This window comes from Phyllostomus discolor, chromosome 13, assembly GCF_004126475.2.
Source record: "Phyllostomus discolor isolate MPI-MPIP mPhyDis1 chromosome 13, mPhyDis1.pri.v3, whole genome shotgun sequence".
Lineage (NCBI taxonomy): Eukaryota > Metazoa > Chordata > Mammalia > Chiroptera > Phyllostomidae > Phyllostomus > Phyllostomus discolor.
The window spans coordinates 66814255-66835746 of record NC_040915.2 but is presented as its reverse complement, the minus strand read 5'-3'; the positions used below and the strand labels follow the sequence as shown (position 1 = coordinate 66835746).

Sequence of the window (21492 nt, the reverse complement as noted above, 5' to 3'; positions counted from 1 at the left end):
TAAGATTAAGGATCCAAATTTTCAGATTTCTAGAAATTCATGTAGTTCTTTTGGTAGTCCTCTTAGCTTTGATGTTATTGAATTCCTAAGAATGCATATTTATTGTATTTTAATTTGGTAATTTGGTATAGAGAAAATATATACATAAGTTTCTTCCTGCAATAGTGCTAGTTTTTAAACTTTTATGAAACAGTATTAGTTCATCAAAAAATAAGAAACCCATGTTATTTTAAAATCTTTAGCAGAGATGCTTTCCCAGCCTCTACCTTATAGCCAACCATCCCAGCGCATTAGAATCCTCTAGTGTCAGGAATTTATATCCACATCATGTTTCCTCCTACTCGCCTCTGCTAAAATGCAAATCTTTTTGTTCTGCATTTAGCAGTGCAATTAGTCAGAGTCTTATATAACCGAGGTGGTAAAGTCACCAAGTTAATTTTCTTGTATTTTCCCCTTACAAAGGAACAAAACCAATGACTTATTATTTAAAATTTTGATTTAAATTAAAAAATAAAAATTAGTATTGATTTTAGTAAGATAAATGTAGAGCTTCCTTATATCTCCCTAAAATCATGCAAGCTAAATTTGAGCCTTCTTTGATATTTATGACTGAAATTTATAGCTCCTGGAAAAGTAAATATGTAATGTAAATACTAGGAGTGTTTTATCTAACCTGATGACCATTTTCCCAAGGGAACTGTGATTCTTTAAGATCTAACAAATTGTGCCCTTTCTAGTGTGTAACTTTATGCACTCTAGGAAAAGCAGGAGCATGATGTTGCTTTGGTTTCATTGGTTTCATTCTTAAATAGGAGCGACAGATACATTTTACTCAAATACCCAAATATTTTAGCTAACCACAGGCATGTCATGACGCATAAGAACTGTACTGGATGTTCTGAAGAAGCGTTTTGTTGCTTGCCTTCTGCTTCTCTTTTTCCAAGTGAATTGTTCTTATCCTTGCTGTCTAAGAGGTTCTTCTTTAAAATCTACTACAGATTTATTTTGTAGATCCCTGGTGTCATCCGTTTGCATTCTGGTTAGTAAGGCCTTGGAAATGCCTCCTCTTCTCTCTTATAAGTAAATGGAAACTGATTCAACTTATGTAACTATTAGTAGCTTTGTAACTTTTCCATCAAGAGCCATTATTGGCAGTGCTATTTTTAGTTTAGCATTGCATGTACATGACATTTCTCAAATACCTGGTTTCCTTGCTCTGAGGTTGGAATGTACAGAGACAGCAGACTGTTACGGTCGTCTACATTCCGGAACCTCATCCCCAGGCTGGTCCCAGATATTTCTTCTGGTAGCCTCTTGCAGCTGTTACATGCATCAGAGAACTGCGTTTTTCCTCTTCCAAAATTGTTTATGATATATTGATAAAAAATGATTATGTACTTTCTTCCACATATATTCAACAGTGTATTAAGATTTAATACTCAAATTTACCTAAAGATTTTCTTGGACATCGTGAGGTTGTGAGAAGAGATGAACTCCAAGGCTGAAGCTGCTGTATTCTTGCTTTAAAAATTAGAGGTAAACTTGGCAGTTTCTAGAGAGACAGTGAGTGCTTTGCATTTTGATTTTCACCTTGGTAGAATATAAATTTTCAGAGGTTCAGCATCTATAGATGCTATTCACCTCTTTGTCTCTTACTAGAGTAAATTCTTATACCTAGTTCAAAAATTAATCTGTATAAAAAGCATATGGCATTTCTAATAAAAACAATATTATAAATGACCATTATACTGTTCACCAAGGTCTTCCTAGCAAATAAATTAAGGAGACAAACAGTAGAGCATTATGTGGCTTGATCAACAACTGCGAGCAGCTTAACAATGAAAGATAGTAGGATTATGTGTTAAGTCCTGGAAATAGTCATAAGCATATTGTATTAATTAGTTATAAAAGTACTCCTTACTAAGTTTTCATGGGGAAAAATAATTTAATTTAAATTAATTTAATTTTAAAAGTGGTAAGCCTAATATACTATACATAAAACAATAACATTTAAGAATGATCGATCTTAAAATTTTTATACCAGCCCTTTCCAAGGTGAATTAGAAAGCCTGATTTATTTTTTGATACTTCTTGCTAATGAATTTTTAAATACTCTTCTTTTTTTTTCTTCCTGATAAATTTTCCTAAAGCAAAGACATTTTTCTGCAGACTTTAGAGCTTCCTATGGTTTATTTTTTCTCATGATTTTTCATGATTTCTCAGGTATTTTCACTGAAATCTAGAAGTCATAAATTACTTGGTTAAATTTTTTTTTCATATTATTAAACTGTGATTGAAACTGGTTAATTACCTTGTCTGAAATCTTACAAGTTATTGGCAGAGTCAGGATGGAGACCCTGTCTGCACATTTTCACCGGCTCTTGCCTGACCAGTACTGGGCACGACTCGGGTGGACAGCTTTCATCAGACTCACTGTGTTATTACTGGAAAGGCCTAAAAGCTTTCAGTTATCAGACCATTGGTTCCAGGATGTATGTCTAAATCTCCAGATAGAATTGCTAACATTTTATGCTTCCTGAATATTTTTACCAGATATAAAAACTGTGTTTTTAGATATTACAGGATAGTACCAGATACACTCATGAAAAGGATTTGAAATATATGTATTAAGTTGTCCTGATTTAGAGCTGGGTAATTAGAGAAGAGAGGAAAGGTATAAAGTGTCATTAATCTGACAACCCTTATTACATTTAGAAGTCATTACATTGAATGTAATGGGAGGTTAATTAGATTTTATTTAATATACCTGTTCTTATGACAGACCATTATGGACTAAATTCTGGTGATCAGATTCTGGTTTATATTTTAAATTGTGCAATGCTCACAATAAACTGAGTTTAAAATAGCAAACCCATGTAAAGCACTGGAACATAATAAGCACGCAATAAAGGTTAGCTAAACTATAATTATTGTTATGATGTTACTGTAGTTTCTGGGTTTTCTTTCAATTTTTGTTGGATACCTGGTTTAGGGTTTAGTTTTTCTTTTTCTTCATCTTGCCTTTGTAGGAGGGAGAGGGCAGATCTAACACAAGGTTGACCAGAAGATTTACAGAGGTGAAAATAGGCTCAGTGATAGAATTTCTTGCACATGTCCTTACTCTGAATGTGGTTCATAAGAAATTCCTTTTCTCTGATCTGAATGGTGCTATTCGTAAGACCAAGAGAACACACTATCAAAATTATTCAATTGTATTTTCAGCTATTGGCTTAAAGAACTTCCTTTATTATCTTTAATCATGCTCAAAGCTTTATTTATCTTAAAGCTTTATTATATTATAAAAAAGGGAAAGTTACAAGATGTTCTATTTTCGTTCCTGGAAAAAGTGTTTTGAGTTCAGTTGTTTAATGTTTGAGTCACATGTTAGAATCTTACTCAACTGTCTAGAAATTTGTCTTTAAAAGGTTTGTAGAGTTATTACCTTAGTGAATCATAGATTACTTTCTGAGTCCATTTAAACTAATGTGATACACCCAGCGCCGTAGACTGAATAAGAATGATGGCGCAGTTGTCCCGCCTGAGTGCTGACTCTGAGGGTTCCAGAGCTGCGCTTCTCAGGGGCCCAAGCATGCTTTCAGGACAATGCGTGTGAAACACAAGTTAATTTTTGTATCTCTTGCCAATATTCTTTGTAATAAATTTAAAAATACTAACAGTTCACTTTAACTATTTACTTAAGACTGTCAATATAAATCTATGTCATATTTCTTTGCTGCTATTTAAGACATCAGCAACCTATTACAGCTTTTTCTGATTTTAGAACTTTGTCTACATTGTACCCTACAGATTTTTTTATGATTGTCTTTTCTTTTCTAGAAGTCACTTCTAATATGTTTACAGTATTTCTAGGTTTTTACAATTTCTAAGAGGGAGTTTTGCCGTGGCTTAACGCTTTAGTGTTTTAGTGTGCTCCTTGCCTTCCCCAGTCTTCTGCATGCACTTACACCCCTGCAGAGGACACCGGGGAAGCAGGCGGAAAGGGGGCTCATTACATCAGTATAAAAGCAAGAGTTTTCATTGTGTGTATGAATGTAGTTTGCCACATTGAAAACTTAAAAACAAGACAAAAGAAATGGTCATCTTATTAGATGTAGAGAAATCATTTGATAACAAGTTCAACACTCGGTTCATAAATATCTTAGAAATTAGATAGGGAATTTCTTTAATATGTTTAAGGTGCCTACCCCAAAACCTCATGGAGATTTTATGCTTAGTAGTGAGACATAAGAAACAGTCTATTTAAAGTCAGGAAGCAGATAATCCTTAATTGGTGGATTAGTGAAATGAGACAAAAAGAAATAAAAGGGATGGAAAGGAAGAAGCAAATCTGTATTCTTTGCAGATGGTTATCTGCAAATCCAGAAGAATCTACAGTCAAATTAGTAGAGGCAGTAACAGAATTAAGTGGGGTTGCCGAATAAAAGATAAATAACACGATGCCAGTAAAAGCAGTTAACATTGACTAAGCTTTTTTCTGTCTGGCACTAAGTGCTTTATACACTTAGTTAATCTGCACAACAACCTTGTGAGGTAGCTGATATCACACTTAGTTAATCCGCACAACAACCCTGTGAGGTAGCTGATATCATACTTAGTTAATCCACACAACTACCCTGCGAGGTAGCTGATATCACACTTATTTAATCCTCACAACAGCCCTATGAGGTACTTAATATTTTTCAACTTTTTCAGAGATGAGGAGATAAGGACCAAGAGTCCGGTACTGTGCTGGTTGTTGTACAGCTAGAAGCCTCGGGCACAGCGGGTCCCACAGTCTGAGATGCCGTGCTTATTGCCTTCTGTGCACTGAGTCATAAACTGTTAGAAAATATATTTGGGAAATTGTACCACTTACAAAGACAATAAAAACCCTTAAGTTCCTGAGACTATCTCTAACAAAAGTATGTAAGACTTGTATGGGAAGAGATTAGAAACATGTATCGAAGGGCAGAATCTTGAATGAGTGGAGAGAGAATGCTGTGTTCGCGGGTGGGAAAGTGCGCGGTCACAAAGAGGCCCCTTCTCCTGGAGGGACTGCCGTCCAGTGCAGCCTTCGTCAGGTTCCCAGGAGGTTTTTTTCCCCTTTTATAATTTGACGGGTGGATTCTAAAATTCACATGAAAGAGTAGAGGGCTAAAAATATAAAGGCAATTTTGAAGAATAAGAGTAGGTGGAGGGACTTATCTTTCTAGATACTAAGACTTACAAAGTCTTGGACATTGAGAAAGTGAGGTATTGATGGAGAGATAGACGGATAGAATTACACTACTAATTACATGCGTTTTTCATGTGAGAACCAATCTAACAAATTAGTGGAGAGAGGGTACTTCAGTAAAAGGCAAGGAAACAATTGGTTATATGTGAGGACGGAAGTGATACGACTGTGTGTCTGCCACACCCCAAATACATAAAAAGTTCAAAGTCAACTTAAAATCTAAAGAAGTGAATTTTTTTTTTAGAAAAAAAGCATGTAGAAGAAATAGAGGACCTTGGGTAAGGAAAAGTATCTTAAGGCATGGAAACCTGTATTTTTTGACATGCAAAATTTTATACAATAAAAGATAAGCCACAAATGTGAAAAAGATGTTTATGATGTGTATAATCGACAAAGGATTTATTTCCAGATTAAAGAATTTTTGCCTATCATTAGGAAAAAAGATAACCAAATAGTAAAATGGGCGAAGGGTATGAATAGTTACTTCTCTGAAGAGGAAAACTGAACAGACAGCAAACAGAGGGGAAAGTGCATAATCTATTAGCAGGGACAGAAGTGCATCTTGAAGAGGAGTACAGTTTCACAGTGATCGTATTGTCAAAATGTGAAGGCGTCCAATAGAACTAGGTAGGACAAGAAATGAAGAATGGTGGCCCAAAAATACATGCTGTGGGTATGTATATTGGTAAATCATTTTAGAGAATATATTTGCAAAACTGAAATAAGGTTGAAAATAAAATACTCTACAAGCCAGCAATCCTGCTCCTAAACATGAGTGCCAGAGAAGTTCTCTCACTTGTGCCCAGGGAGACACTCTGAAATTTTTAATGCCTTACTGAGTTCAGTAATAAAGACTGGGAAACCCTCTAAATGGCAGTCAATAAGAGAATGGTATATGTACTTGTGAGGGAATACTCTAATGTAGTTAAAATGAATATGCCGAGCCACAATCATGTATTCTCAAAACTCATAAGTTTGAAGGTTTGACATACTGTGATTTCATTCATTTCTGGAAATTTTAAAAACAGGCAGAAAGATAGTAAATATTGTTTATGGCTACATACATATGAGTTAAAGTATAAAAACATGCATGGAAATTGTACTAAATTCAGGATACAGCTTCTCTCGTAAAAATAGGGTTGAGGGAAGTACACATGAGTTCAGCTCCATCTGTAGTGCTTTATATATTTTTTAATTTTAAAAAAGGAACATAAATTTGAGGAATATGGTTAAATGTTAAGATATGAAAAAATAGATGGGTACATGGATATTTGTTATATTATTCTCTTAAACTTTTCTGTATAAGCAGAGAATTGAGTAATTTTTATAAAGTATTTTTACTTTGGCTTTACTATTTCTATTAGTTACTTAGGTCTTGATTACCCAGGGTGATTGTGACCCAGGCCTATTTCTTCTGGTTGCGTTTTTCAATTAGTTTGTCCTGTAAATCATCTCTGAAGACTATAAAGTCATACTAAGCAAGGTATAGGCCAATGGCCGTAGCAATAGTATCCAGGTTAAAAGTAGGCATAATATAGTCAGATTTTTTGTGTCAGCAATTTTTTTTCTAAATTCATTTTGTAGATATTCTTTTGAAGAGAACTTTTTTTTTAATCCTTACCCTGGGACACTGATTTTAGGGAGAGAGCAAGAGGGAGAGAGAGAGAGAGAGAGAGAAACAAAAAACATCAATGTGTGAGAAACATCAATTGGTTGCCTCCTTTACGTGCCCCGACTGTGGATCAAATCTGCAGCCAGGTGTGTGTCCTGGCCGAGAATTGAACCCACAAGCTTTTGATGTACAGGAGGAGGCTCCAACTAACAGAGCCACCCGTCCAGGGAGAAGAGCAGAATTTTTCACGTTAGTCCTTGTTATATAACAACATAAGGAAAAAAATCAATTTGACAAAGCTCAGAGGAAAATTTTTTCTCCATATTTCTTGGTATGAACAGATACATTGTTATGCCTTAAACAAAAGCAAGTTCATGGAATTTTGTATTAAAATTCAAATTTTTTCATATTTATTTGACATAAAATATTTCTTCATTTCCTTTTTTGTGTGTGTCTCAGCTTTGGAATTTTGTTGTGTGGTTACCATGAGGTTTGTAGAAAATGTCTGTTAGTCTGTTTTCTTCTGATAGCATCTTCATTTCCTCCTATACAAGTTCCATCTTTCCCTTCTTCCCTTTGTTTTTATTGTCACAAATTACCCCTTTTTATATTGTGTTTGTTACCAAATTGAAGTAACTGTAGTTATTAGTGATGCTTTTCTTCCTCTCTTAACCTTTATGTTATAACTAAGTGTTCAACCTCCTATTCTGAAATAGAGTTGCAATTCTCTGCTTATCTTTGTCACTTTGCTTAGAGTTTTGTGCACTTCTGTCTTTTTGTTTCAGGCAGAAGAGCTCCTTTGAACTTTCTGTTTGTCTGGGAAAGCCTTTATTGCTTCTTAATATATAAAGTATAGTGTCCTCAGTGATTTTTTATCTCTCAGTATTTTGAATGTATTATTCCACTGTTTCTTGGCTTACAGAGTTTCTGCTGAGAAGTGCGATGCTAGCCTGATGGGGTTTCGTTTCCTTTTCAGGTTATCCTCCCCTCCCCAAGCCCAGTCCCACTGCCCGCCCTGCTACGGCTTTGAGAATTCTTCTTTATTATTGACTTTGGTCAAGTTTAATATAATGTGTCCTGGAGAAGGTCTTTTTACATTGAGGTGTTCTGTTAGCTTATTGTACTTAATGTCCAGTTTCTGCCCCAGGTGCGGGGAGTTCTTACCTTGTCCGAATAGGCTTTCTGTCCTGTTCTTCCTCTCTTCTCCTTCTGGGGCACCCGTTATCCTTGCGTTGCCTTCTCTAATGCAGTCAGATAGAGTTCTCTGATTCTAAAAATATCTTAGTTGTCCCCTTCCACCTGAATCATTTCTAGGTTTTCATCTTTGAGCTCACTAATTCTCCCTTCCATCGGGCCGCTCCGTCTCCAGCGCTCGCTGATGCATTCTTCATCTCATTGTGGAGTTCTTCAGACCCAGGATCTTTGGTTCTTTTTTAGACTTTCAACTTCTCTGATAAGGTCATCTTTCTGCAAATTAAATTTTATTCCTGCACTGATTGAACTGCCCAAGTTTTCTAGTATCTTACTGAGTTTCTTCATGGCTGCAGTTTTAAATTCTTTATCATTGTAGATCACAATCCTTCCTGACTTTGAGTTTGGTTTCTGGAGAATTGTCATATTTTATACCACGTTACCTTGGTTATCCGTGATCTTTGATGTATTGTTCTCTGCCGGTTCGTTGGAAATAGTGAGCACCTTTCTTACTAGGTACCATTTTGATATTAATGATTCAGCAGTTTGATAATCAGTACAAGTTTTGGTTCCCTCTTACCTGAGCATTAGGTGTACCTCTGGGGTCTCTATGCCCTGCCTCTGTCAGCGTCTTGTGGGGGGTGCATGTTGGGTGTGGGAAACACTGTGGTCTTGGAGTCTTGGCCTGGGTGACTGGTGTCCCTGCTGTGTCTGGGTCACCTGGGTCTCAGGGCACAGCCACTGTGTTGGGGGTATGTGGCAGTTGAGAAGGGAATCAAGTTTGCAAGGTCCTCCTGCCCTCTGCCACCTGCTGCTACCTGGTTTCCTGTGGCTGCTGGCATTGCAGTGGTGTGGCCAGGAGACTGGGGATATACCTTCACTGCGGGTCTCCCGTGGTATGAGCACTGCCACAGCTGGGGGAGAGCCAGATTCCTGGGTGCCGAGGCTGCTCCCGCCTCTTTGCCCCTCTGCCGGGCTGGGCTGTGTTGCAGGGCCTCCTCTGCTGCTCCCATTTTGGCTGGGGCTGTGGGTTCAGCTGAGGTGTCTGGGGAGTCAGGGTTGCGGGGTGTGTCTATTTACCATTCTGCCTTCGCTACACGTGCCAGCTCATCCTCCTTCAGGTGTAGCACTGTGTGCTTCTTTCAGGCATCTCCTCGCTGAGCCAGGGAACCTCTGTCGTGTTATAAATGCCCCACTAGTTGTAGATTGAAGGGGAGATGAATACAAAGGGGTCCTCCCACCCTGCCGTGATGATCAAAGTAGTTCAAAGTGTGCAACAGAGACTTAGAATTTGGGCGGCTATAAGAGACCCTTACATTTCATGTAGTTCAGTGGCCTATGCATCTGCTGTTAAATTTCCACCAAATGGTCATTTAATCTGTGCTTGAAAACTTTGAGCAAAAGAAGGATTTGGGTACAATTGTGAGAATCCATTGGGCATGCTACACATTACACTCACACTTTATTATATCTTAGGTTTAATCAGCACCATGTCCTCAAGCAGTATGCCTCCCACCTCTGCCCTCTCTTTTTGTCTGCTTGGCCCTGAGTTTACTACAGAGCTTAGAACGTGATGCATAAGACTGAGGCCATTATCTGGTGCAAATCATCTTCCTTTACTTGTCTGAGAAATTAATTCAAACCCAGACTTTTCTCAAACCAGTCTCTGAGATTTCTGAGACCTAATTTAGAGAACTGTAGGTGAAATATTATGAGCAAGTGAAAATTCTTTCTTTTTTAAATATTGATTTGAGAAAGAGAGGGAGGGAGGGAGAGAGACATCAGTTTGTTGTTCTACTTATGCATGCATTTATTGGTTGCTTCTTGCATGTTCCCCAATCCAGGGTTGAACCTGCAACCTTGGCATATGGCAACGATGTTCTAAGCAACTGAGCTTCCTGGCCAGGGCAGAATTCTTTGGTTTTGCTAGAGAAATACTATACTTGTCTAATTGAAAACACCCAGTGCCCCACTTCTCCATGTCAAAGTTCACTGTGGCTCACTGAACTGTATGTGTTCAATGTCTCCCCATAAACCGGTTATTGGTGTCATAAAGATCTGCCCAGGAGATAGGGTGTGTGTCATACTGTGAAAGCTTTTAACTGCTGGGAAGACCGGTTTGGTTGGGGTGGCCTCAGGTTTGAAAAGATTGCGGATATGAAATCTATGTGGTCTCAATAACGTGGAAGAAGTTAACATTGTGACGTGTTGCCTTTTAACTATAGAATGTGGAAATTGAATATGAAATAGTATGATTTGCTTTTGTCTAACTGTTGTTTTGTGTTTTATTTTTGATGTATTTTATCTGTGGAAATGCCATTGTTATCATTTCCATTTCCCTAATCCAGCATATTTGGTGGACTTTCATCTTCTCCCTGCATTTTACTGTTCCTCTGTGGAAATGTTTGTATAAGCACTTAACTGTCTAAAACCAAACCCCCATTCTGCCTCCTTCAGTGGAAGGCTTATGATATTACTGATAACACTTCAGACTTCCTCAAAAGATAATTTTACTAACCAGTTTACTCATTTGCTCTGAGGCAATGTGTGGGAGACTGTGTAAGCTTATTTTGGCCATTTGATTGTCTAAGAAATGAAAAGGAAGTATAAAGTGAAGACATTAATATGAAGAGATTTATGTTAGGAACTATATTGAGTATAACTAAATTTAATATTTATATTAGTATAAATTAGTGTGTGCTTATATTAGTTTATATTTATATTAGTTTACATTTCCAATACAGTGAAATTTATCTATCTTGACAGATAATTGATTATTTAAATATGGATGCCAGAGCTTTTGACCACAACTCTATCACAGTGGGTTAGAATGCCATTTATATTAAATAACAGCAACATAAAGTGTGTACGGTGCAGCTTTATCTTTCTTTCAGGACTTAATAATCAATGTTAAGGTTGTATTCTAGTCATCATTAAGCGTATTAGGTATGACAGTGTCTCAGATTGGGATATAGATTGTTAGGGAGATGCCACACCCACCAAATTCTCATTACAAGTTTAGCTCTCAAGTTCCCAATTTATTTAGTGCTGTTTTTGGAAAGGTAACAGATAACTTTGGAAAGGTAACTTTGGAAAGTTGGCCACACAGAGCAGAAGCCAGGTTCACAGATACAAGCAGTTCCCCAGAACCCTCAGGTACCAAGTGAGGGCGGAGGTGCTAATGACACTTGCCAATGGTCTTAATTTTGTGTCATATTAGAGCTTTTCCTTGAGTCTTGTGTCATTGTTTAGGACAAATGAGCAGCCTTTACTCCAACAGGAAAGGATGGCCAGGTTTCCTTGTCCCTGAGCTAGACTGGGCACACCACACGCAGAGCCCGAGCTGCCTGGGGTCCTGGGAAGGCCCACTCTTCACAGGCTGCCCTCCGGCTGGTGTGCCGCGCGAGTGTGTGCGAGTTCGGTTCGAGGAGCGCAGTTATAAGTCTGAGTCCTCACAGCGACCATTGAATTGTGAACACGCATATTTCCTGGTTAATGTATAATTAGTTCCAATCAATGATTCCAGGTTGCATATTGCTAATTGATGTGAAAGAAGCAGCATTTTTTTCCCCTACTAGTGAGGATCCTGTTCACTATGGAAATCTACTCATGCAGTTATTTAAATGGTCTGTGTCCATTTGTACTGAAAACTGTTGCTCCCTTCCTTCCTTTCTTCTCAGGAGTATTGTTATGGACTCACATTTTTTTATTTACTTGATGGTTCACAATAGGTTATAGTCACTCTGTATGATAATCGATTCTTTATGATGTCCTAAAGCTGCCCTGTGTGTGCTCAGCTCAATCCTGTTGGCATGGCTCCTCATGGGTGTGGAGGTTTCCCTTGCTCTCTGTCACAGCAAAATGTTCCAGTCTCACTTGGTGTATTTCCTACTATCAACTTGCAAAAAGGCATTACTCTAGGGAGTCCTGGTTGATTTGAGTGGGGAATATTTGGAAACCGAGATCTGAAACCAAAAGTGTTCATTGCAACTGGGATGTCATTGTTTCAAAGCCTTTTAAGTGGCTAAAGCTTAGGGAAAATGTACCACTTAATAATGGGTGTACTTCTGAGAAAAGCATTGTTCGGCGATTTCATTGTTGTGCAAACATCACAGAGTGCATTTACACAGACTGAGGTGGTAGAGTGCACTACACATCTAAGCGGTGTGCTAGAGCCAATGGCGCCTAGGCTGCAAGCAGCATGTCACTGTACTGAATACCATAGACAGTTGTACAGTGGCATTTCTGTATCTAAACATAGAGAAGGTACAGTAAAAACGTGGTATACAAGATAAAAGTAGCACACCTGTATAGCGCAGTTATGATGAATGGACTTTGCAGGGCTGCAGGTTGCCCGGGTGAGTAGTGAGTGAGTGGGGAGACCTGGGATGTTGTTGTACACTATGTAGACTTCATAAACACTGTACACTTAGCTCAGTTTGTATTTCTTATAAAAAGAACTTTTAATTCAATAATAGTTAACCTTAGCAAACTATAACTTTTTTTACTCTATAAACTTAAAATTTTATTTTCAATTACAGTTTACATTTAATATTATTTCATATTAGTTATAGGTGTGCAGCATAGTAGTTAGACACTTGTACTTTACAAAGTGGTCCCCCCGATAATCTCAGGTACCCACCTGGCACCATACATAGTTGTTAAAATGTTACTGTGTTCCCAATGCTGTATTATAACTACCAACATGCAGTTTGTAATCCCTTCACCTTTTCCACCTATCCCTCATACCACCCTCCTGTCTTTCTCTGTGTCAGTGAGTTTGTTTCTGTTTTGTTTCTTCAGTTGTTTTTTGTATTTCACGTATAAGCAGAATCGTATGGTATTTGTCTATTTCACTTAGCATAATACCCTCTAGGTCCATCCATGCTTTTGAAAATAGTAAGATTTAATTCCCTTTATGGCTGAATAACATTCCATTTTATATATATGTCCCACTACTTTTTTATCCACTAGTCTATTGATTGGCACTTGGGTTGCTTCCATAACTTGGTTATTGTAAATAACACTGCAGTGACCGTATGGCTGCATATATATTCTTTTGGACAAGCATTTGCTGTTTCTTCAGATATATTCCCAGAAGTGGAGCTGCTGGGTTATAAGGCAGTTTCATGTTTAATTTTTTTCAGGACCCTCCATACCAGTTTACATGGTGGCTATACCAGTTTGCATTCCCACCAACAGTGCAAGAGGGATCCATTTTTTCCCATACCCTCATCAACACTTGTTGTTTGTGGATTTATTGATGATAGCCATTCTGACAGGTTTGGGGTGATATCTGATTATGGCTTTAATTGGTATTATTCTGATGATTACTGATATTGAGCATTTTGTCGTATGTCTGTTGACCATTTGTATGCCCTGTTTGGAGAAGTGTCTGTCTACTCAGGTCCTCTGTCCATTTTTTAATTGGATTGTTTTGGGGGAGGGGGTTGGTGTTGTGTGAGGTCTTTATAAATTTTGGATATTAACCTCTTTTTTGGATGTATCATTGGCAAATATGTTCTCCCACTCAGTAGGTTGTCATTTCATTTTACTGATGGTTTCCTTTGCTGTGCAAAAATGTTTTAGTTTGATATAATCCTATTTTTTTATTTTTTCTTTTGTTTCCCTTACACAGGGAGATATATCAGGAAAAAATACTGCTAAGAAAAATATCAGAGACTTTACTGCCTATGTTTTCTTCTATGAGTTTTATAGTTTTAGGTCTTACATTTAAGTCTAATTCATTTTGAGTTTATTCTGTGGTGTAAGAAAGTGGTCTAGTTTTGCCCTGGCTGGCATAGCTCAGTGGATTGAGCGCAGGCTGGGAACCAAAGTGTCCCAGGTTCGATTCCCAGCCAGGGTACATGCCTGGGTTGCAGGCCATAACCCCCAGCAACCACACATTGATGTCTGTCTGTCTGTCTGTCTGTCTGTCTCTCTCCCCTCTCCCTTCCCTCTCTAAAAAAATAAATAAATAAAATCTTAAAAACATCATTAAAAAAAAAAAGAAAGTGGTCTAGTTTTAATTTTTTGCATGTATTTGTTCAATTTTCTCAACACCATTTATTGAATAAACTGTCTTTACTCCATTGTATAATGTATTCTTGCCTTCTTTGCCATAGATTAATTAATCATAAAGGCATGGGCTTATTTCTGGGCTCTCTATTCTGTTCCATTGGTCTCCATGTCTGTTTTTATGTCAGTACCATGGTGCTTTGATTACTGTAGGCTTGCAGTGTAGTTTGATATCGGGTAGTGTGGTATCTCCAACTTTGTTCATCTTTCTCAAGATTGCTGTATCTATTTCAGGTCTTTGCAGTTCCATATAAATGTTTGGATTATTTGTTCTAGTTCTATGAAAAATACCATTGGTGTTTTGAAAGGAATTGTATTGAATCTCTAGATTTCTTTGAGTAGTATGGATGTTTTAATGATGTTAATTCTTTCTTTCTATTAGCACAGTATACACTCCCATCTATTTGTACCTTCAGTTTCTTTCTTCAGTGTCTTACAACTTTCTGAGTACAGGTGTTGTACCTCCTCAATTATATTTATTTGTAGGTATTTTATTGTTTTGATGAGATCATAAGTGAGATTGTTTTCTTAGCTTTTTTTTTCTGATAGTTCATTACAGATGTATTCAAATACAACTGATTTCTGGATACTAATTTTGTATCCTGATACTTTGCCAAATTCATTGATCAGTTCTAGTAGTTTTTTGTTAGAATCTTCAGGGTTCTCTAACAATATCATGTTATCTGCAAATAATGAGTTTTACTTCCTCCTTTTCAATTTGGCTATTATATTTCTCTTTCCTGTATGATTGCTGTGGCTCAGACTTCTGTTGCTATGTTGAGTAAAAGTTGTGAATGTGGACATCGTGTCTTGTTCCAGATCTTAAGGAAAATGCTTTCTATTTTTCTCTGTTGTGTGTAATGTTAGGTGTGAGTTTGCCTTTGTTATGTTGAGGTATGTCTCCTCTATACCTACTTTGCTGAGAGTTTTATTATAAATGGGTGTGAGATTTTTGCCCAATGCTTTTTATGAGTATTAATATTGTTAATATTGGTATTATCATATGAATTTTATACTCTATTTTGTTTATGTGATATATCATGTTAATTGATTTGTGGATACAGAACAAACTTTGCATCATAGCAGTAAACCCCACTTGCTCATGGTGAATGATCTTTTCAATGTATTGCTGAATTCAGATTGCTATAACAATACCATATTTTGCTGTGTAGAATGCACACTTTTTTGCCCACATTTTTGGGGGCAAAATAAAGGTGCACATTATACATGGGTAGTACTAATTCTGTATCTACATAAATGTTTTTAATTCTTTTATGTCTGCTTATGCATTAAAAGTGTGACTCTAGACAGCAATTTACAATATCCATATGCAAAATAATACCCTGGAATACAATAATTGGTTTTGTTGAACTGATGATGAACTTGCAGTGAAAGCAATTTCAGGCAGCCATTCAATAAAATAAAATAAAAAGCACCAATATTGTAATTCACAGAGTAAAAGAGATGATGCCAATTGTTATCCACTTGATAAGATAGGTGATGCCAACTTTATTTTTGAACCATATGTTATGGTTCAATATTTTCAATATTTTATTTTTGAACCAATAAAATATTGCTATCACAGCTTTTTGTTTTCTTTAAAGTTTGCCTGAAATATGTTTTTCCAACCCTTTACTTTTAGTCTGTATGTCTCTCCACTGGAAGTGAGTCTCTTGTAGACAGCATATATATGGGTCCTCTTTTCTTATCCATCCAACTATCCTGTGTCTTTTGATTGGAGTATTTGATCCATTTAAAGTGATTACTGATGTTATAACCATATTTTTGAACCATATGTTCAAAAATAAATGCTAAAATTCCTTTATAATAAAAAACCAAATATCTAAATATAAATAAATAATTGAATTAAAAAATTAAAATAAAAGATTTCTTTCCTAAAAATTTGTGCCAAAAATGTGGGTGCACATTATACTTGGCAAAATGTAGTATTTTGTTGAGGATTTTTGTATCAATGTTCAGTGGGGATATTGGCCTGTAATTTTTCCTTGTAGTGCTTTATCTGGTTTTGGAAGTAGGATAATGCTGGCCTTGTAAAATGAGCTCGGGCATCATCCCTCCTCTTGAATTTTTTGTAATAGTTTGAAAAGGATAGGTGTTAATTAGGGTTTTGGTTTTTTTATTGTTGTTTTTTACTACTTTGATTTTATTAATTGAAATTTTTTTCAGATTATGTTTTTTCTTTATTTAGTCTTGAGAGATTGTATATTTCTAGGAATTCATTTATTTATTTTCCAGATTGTTTAATTTGTTTGCATGTAATGTTATCTCTTATCCTTTGTATTTCTGTGGTATCAGTTGTTACATCTCTTTTATCTCATTTTGTTTTAGGAGGTCCTCTTTTTTTTATGAGCCTGGTTAAGGTTTATCAATTTTGTTTATCTTTTCAAAGAATCACCTCTTTATTTCATTGATCTTTTGTATTTTTTAGACTTTATTTCATTTATTTCCACTCTGATATTTTTTATTTTCTTCCTTCAGCTCACTTGGGCTTTGGTTGTTCTTTTTCAGTTCCTTTATACATAGGGTAGATTTTTTATTTGGGATTTTCCTTGTTCCTGGAGTATTTCTATGATTTTCTCTCTTAGGACTGCTTTCATTGACTCACATAGATTCTGGGTTGCTGTGTTTTCATTTTCATTTGTTTCACGATATCTTTTGATGTCATCTTTGATCTCATTGTGAACCATTCACTGTTTAGTGATGTGTTTTTTAGCCTTCATGTGTTGTATGCTTTTCAGTTTTTATCTTGTAATTGATTTCTAGTTTTATACTGTTGTGGTTGGAGAAGATGCTTCATTTGATTTGGGGGGGTTGCATTTTTATTTATATTTTTCAATCACTGTTTACTATTTTAAAATCATTTTTTGTTATTCTATTACAGTTGGCCTACATTTTCCTCCTTTGCCCTCCTCCACCCATCCCGCTCTGCACTCTCACAGTCAGTTCCCTCGCTGTTGCCCGTGTCCGTGGGTCATTCATACATGTTCTTTGTCTAGTCCCTTCAACTTCCTGAGACTTCTTCTGTGCTCTAAGATGTGGTCTACCCTGGAAAATATTTCACGTCCACTCGGAAAGAATGTATATATATATGCTGCTGCTTTGGGTTGAAATGCCTGACAGAATCAAATCTGTCCGGCCTTATGTGTCGTTTAAGGCCACTGCTTCCTTGTTGGTTTTTTCCTTTGGAGGATCTATCCATTGATGTTAGTGGGGTGTTCAAGTCTCCTACTATGATTGTGTAACTGTTGGTCTCTGCCTTTATGTCTATCAATATTTACGTTATATATTTAGGTGCTCTTGTGTTGGGTGCATAAGTACTTACAAGGGTTATATCCTCTTGTTGTATTGATCCTTTTATTTTTATATAGTATCATTTTTGTCTTTTACCATAGTCTTTGTTTAATAGTCTACTTTGTCTGATAATAAAATATTGCTATCACAGCTTTTTGTTTTCTTTAAAGTTTGCCTGAAATATGTTTTTCCAACCCTTTACTTTTAGTCTGTATGTCTCTCCACTGGAAGTGAGTCTCTTGTAGACAGCATATATATGGGTCCTCTTTTCTTATCCATCCAACTATCCTGTGTCTTTTGATTGGAGTATTTGATCCATTTAAAGTGATTACTGATGTTATCTATTTATTGCCATTATTATACAGATATATGTTCTTTCTTTTTCTTCCTTCTTGAAGAAGTCTTTTTAATATTTATTGTAATACTTAGTTTTTTTTCTTTTGGGGCATTCTTTTTATTTCTTCATAAATTTTAAGTGATAGCCTTGCTGGGTATATCAGTCTTGGTTGTAGGTCCTTGTTTTTCTTTACTTTGAATATTTTGTGCCAGTTCTCCTGGCTTGGTATGTTTCTGTTGAGAAATAAGCTCACAGTCTTATGGGAGCTCCTTTGTAGGCAGGTAATTGTCTTTCTCTTGCTGCTTTTAAGACTCTCTCTTTGTCTTTAATTATTGCCATTTTAATTATGATGTGTCTTGGTAAGGGCCTTGTTGGGTTCATCTTGTTTGGGGCTGTCTGTTTTCTGAACTTCTGTCTTTTTTCTTCACTGGGTTATGGAAGTTTTCTGTCATTATTTCTTCAAACAAGTTCTCAATTCCTTGCCTTCACTCTTCACCTTCTAGTACCCCTGTGATGCACGCTGTTACACTTAATGTTGTTCCATCCCTTAAACTGTCTTCATTTTTTAATTCCTTTTTCTTTTTGCTGCTCTTATTGAGTGTTTTCTGCTGCTTTGTTTTCCAAATCACTGATTTAGTACTCTGTTAAGTCTAATCTACTGTTGATTCATTCTAGTGTATTCTTTTCAGTTATTCTGCTCTTCATTTCTGGTTCTTTTTTATGGTTTCTATGTTCCTTTTAATGCTTATTATCTTTGTTTTGAAGTTTTCATTGACTTTATTCATTCTTTTCCTAAGTTCCTTGAGCATCCTTATAACCATTGTTTTGAATTCTATGTCTGTAGATTGCTTACCTTTATTTCACTTAGTTCTTTGTCTCAGAATTTCTCATTCTTTTATTTGGAGACGTTTCTTTGACTCCCCACTTTGGCTACCTCTCTGTATTCGCTTTTGTGTATTAGATCTGTTCTGTCTCACACACGTGGCAGTATAGTTTTATGTCATAGGTGTCATGTGGGTCTCAGTGGCACAGTCTCCCTGATCACCTGAGCACTGTTCTCCAACAATGCACCCTTGTGGAGTGTGCCTATGTGAGCCCTCCTGCTGTAGGTGAGTCTTGATTGCTGTTGGCCTCTCTGGGTGGGGTTAACTTCCAGACTAGCTTACTGATAATTGACCCTGACCACATCGTAGGAGCTGCTGTGCGGGGGCTGGCCCCTATGAAGCAGAATTTGCTGTGGCAGCCTCTGGTGCCTGCCAAATCTTCCCTTCTGGCATGCCTTTTTGGAGCTAACGGGGTTGTGCTCTGGTGTGGTCTGAAGCCTGCCATTGGGTGTGTTTGTTCCAGGGACCCTTGGGAGGGGCTACAGGGCAAGTCAATGTCAGACGCTGCCCGTGACCGACCCTGGGTTACCCTTTGGAGCTGCATAGTGGTCCACAGTTGGCCATTGCCTTTGCTGGGTCTGGGTGCAGCCAAACTGTGTCCCAAGGTCACCTCCCACCAGTAATGGGCTTGGGGCAGATCAGCAAAAGGACCAAAGCACAGCAAAGTCAACTTTCGCCTGCAGGCTGACTGTTAAGCTCAGCTACTGAAGGAGGCTCTGTTGGGTCAAAGTGGTGTGAGCCAGTTTCTCTGTGATTCACCAGGGAGGGGTGAGAGGTGTTTACCAGGTTAACACAGATAGAAACTTGGTGCCAGAGCTAGATCTGAGGCTATACAGCAAAAGTCTTAGGATACACCAATGCCACCTGCCCCCCACCCCCAACCTGTGGCCTCAGGGAGTTGTTGGAGTGCAGCTGGTAGAGTTCACTGGACTGAAACAGATTAAGATTTGGTGATGTGGAAGGTGGGCTGCGCACAGGAGTAGTGGTGCCTGTCTGGAATGCAGGAAAAAATAGCCCTCACGCTGATGCCATAAAATGCTGTCTTTCCCTCTGTGTCTCTAACAGTCCCTGTGCTTCCTTGGATTTTCTGAGTGCTTTTAAAGAAAGATGGAAGCAGGGGCCCAGGTTGACTGCAGCCAGCAGATTCCTCTGCAGGATGTGAACTTGGCTAGGCGGGGCCTCAGGGAGCTGGGAAGGTGGGGCCAGTGCCTGTCCCCAGGCTGATGTGGTGCAGAAGGGAGTTCCCAACCCAGGAAAGATGGCATCTGTGGGCCGTGTGGAATAGGGACTCAGCACAGGGACATTGGCGGCTCCCTGCCTCTCCCTGAAGCCACATGCATGATCTCTTTCTCTGTGGCTCCCATCACACACAAAGCTGGAGCCCTTGGTGAGTGCTGCCAAGCGTGAGTTTGCGTGCCAGCTTTTAATAGGGCACCTAGGTGTCCAGCAGTCTCCCTTCTCACCCAGGTGGATACAGCCCCCACTGAGCTTCACACCAGAGGTTACATGGGCTCCTCTTCCCAGGACTGGTGCTCCCTGAGGAGCCCAGCATGAGGTTGAGACCCCTGGCTCCTCAGGGCAGACGTCGGCAGCTGACATATCCCTGCAGAGTCTCAACTGCCGCATGTGGGTGTGGGTCCTGCCCTTTTCGCTTCGCCCCCTGCCAGTCTCAACATGGCTTCTTCTGTGTAGCCTTAGCCTTCCATTCACTTAGCCTGCAGATGATTATCCAGGTTGATTGTTTTATAATTTAATTGTAATTTTGTGATGGTCCTTGGAGGAGGTGAGTGAAACTACCACCTGCTTCGCCATCTTGGAGTCACCTATACACTTTTTAATTTTTTTTTTAACTTTTCGACTTTTTTGTAATAACACTTAGCCTAAAATACAAACATATTGTACATCTGTACAAAAATATTTTCTTATATCCTTATTCTCTAAGTTTTTTTTCTACTTTTAAATATTTATTTGTTTACTTCTTAAACACTGTTGTTAGAACGAAGAAAAACACACATATCATCATCATCCTAGGTTTACACATGGTGTCAGGTTTGTTAATGTCACTGTCTTCACATGCACGTCTTGTCCCACTGGAGGGTCTTCAGGGGCAATGGCACACATGGAGCTGTCATCTATGGCAATGCCACCTTCTGGAACACCTTCTTGAGGACCTGCCTGAGGCTCTTCTTGAGGAGGTGTCACTCTTTTAAGAAATGTGACTAGTTGGTTTGCTTGTTTTGTTTTGTTTTTCATCATAGATTGGCTTATAAGTAGATAATGCATTTGAACATTCCTCTCTAGTAATAGAAAGCTTTCGGTTTTGGGGGCCATGTTTTCAGACTCTTTAAGGAGCTGTTGAGGTCTGCAACAGCTTCTCCTAACTCCTTCACTGGGAATTTTCTTGAGGGTTCTTCTTGTGGGAGCATGGTTGTTTTTGTGGTTTGTGATGGGCATGACCATCTCTTTCTATCTCTTTTTTAAAGATTTTATTTAATTATTTTTAGAGAGGGAAGGGAAGGAGGGAGGGAGAGAGAGAGAGCGAGAGAGACAGGCAGACAGGCAGACAGGCAGACAGATACATCATTGTGTGGTTGCTGGGGGCCATGGCCTGCAACCTAGGCATGTGCCCTGACTGGGAATCGAACCTGCGATGCCTGGTTCGCAGCCCACGCTCAAACCATGAGGTATGCCAGCCAGGGTGGGCATGACCATATCTCAATTTTGAGTTCATGTTCACATTTATAGCTCAAAGTTTATATTACCTTCCTTTTTGACTGATATATTCTGGAGATTACTTCATATTGATAGGTAGAAAAACTACTTTTTTAAAAAAGCCAAACAG

The 21492-nt window shown here is 38.0% G+C and overlaps 1 protein-coding gene and 1 long non-coding RNA gene across 6 annotated transcripts in view; one reads left to right on the top strand and one right to left on the bottom strand.

Annotated features, from left to right (window-relative positions):
• ARHGAP32 (Rho GTPase activating protein 32) overlaps positions 1–21492 on the top strand; it is a 265997-nt gene that overhangs the window by 210311 nt on the left and 34194 nt on the right. The window lies entirely within an intron of this gene.
• Positions 7314–20736, bottom strand: LOC118498017. The gene is made up of 3 exons (XR_004900539.1): positions 20724–20736; positions 17625–17630; positions 7314–7656 (listed from the first exon to the last, which is right to left on the bottom strand). It is a non-coding gene; the product is annotated as an uncharacterized LOC118498017 (long non-coding RNA).